Genomic DNA, 970 nt, shown 5'->3' on the forward strand with positions numbered 1-970 from the left:
CTCCCTCCTTCCATCACCTCGACCTTTTCTCATGTAATTTATCTATATCTTTTATCGATTTGCATTATCAGTTTTACTTCCTACTGAGCCACCGAAAAGTTATCATTTATTTTGCATAACCCTTTCTTAACATAACACGATTTTATTTATTTTTTTCCTAATTGGTGTTTTCATTTCCACTCTCTAACCATTTGACATAGGATAAACCACAAGAAAAAGTTCTTTGTTATACATATATTAATATACCATGTTACATGTTACCTTGGGTCATTACATCACATTATTACTGCAACTTAACACGACATTGTTGACATAAACTTAAAGAAAGAGAGAGAGAAAAAAAATATATAGTTAAAAAGAGGATCACAGTTATGACAAAGTTGGATCTCTTAAGGAAACAAAAAAGAGTATCGTTTTAAGCTCCATTAGTAAGATATTTTTGTTTAATTGTTGTTATTGTTTTAATGATTATTTTCATGGAGAAGGGTTATAGAAATATATAAAAAAAAATTATCATATAGAGAGCCTATATCAGTGTTGATGTAAAATTTGTCTCGTTTATACTTAGGAACACAGAATGTTTTACAAAATGTGATGTAGTCATAAGAAAATAATAATAAGAAAAAAGTCTTGCTGTCCTGTTGATGTGCATCTGTTCGGTTAGAAAGGTTAGGTGTAAGTCCATTACAGATGTTCCTAATGGTTGACAGACAGATATTTCGTAAAGGTGTACAGGTGCGTGGTTGTCGCTGCACGCAAGAATGGCACATAATAGGTACTTATTACTCAAGAATGGCAAGATAGAGGTGTTATGCAGCTGTTCTTCTTGGTTTATTTACAAGACACAGGTGTTTTCACAGGATTCCCCTCCCCCCTCCCAAGTCCCTGACATTGCTCAAGATTATATACTGAAAAAAAAATCCGATTTAAATGTATGTTCACGATAGAATTTGATGTACACCACTATGTC

The 970-nt window shown here is 32.7% G+C and overlaps 1 protein-coding gene across 1 annotated transcript in view; it reads right to left on the reverse strand.

The window, feature by feature from the left end:
* Positions 1–219: 219 nt before the first annotated feature.
* Positions 220–970, reverse strand: part of LOC119588090 (ADAMTS-like protein 4) — a gene marked incomplete at its 5' end in the record, with an annotated part of 6,687 nt that continues 5,936 nt past the window's right edge. The window contains 1 exon segment of the mRNA XM_037936799.1: positions 220–970.

Source organism: Penaeus monodon, chromosome 23 (genome assembly GCF_015228065.2).
Source record: "Penaeus monodon isolate SGIC_2016 chromosome 23, NSTDA_Pmon_1, whole genome shotgun sequence".
Taxonomy (NCBI): domain Eukaryota; kingdom Metazoa; phylum Arthropoda; class Malacostraca; order Decapoda; family Penaeidae; genus Penaeus; species Penaeus monodon.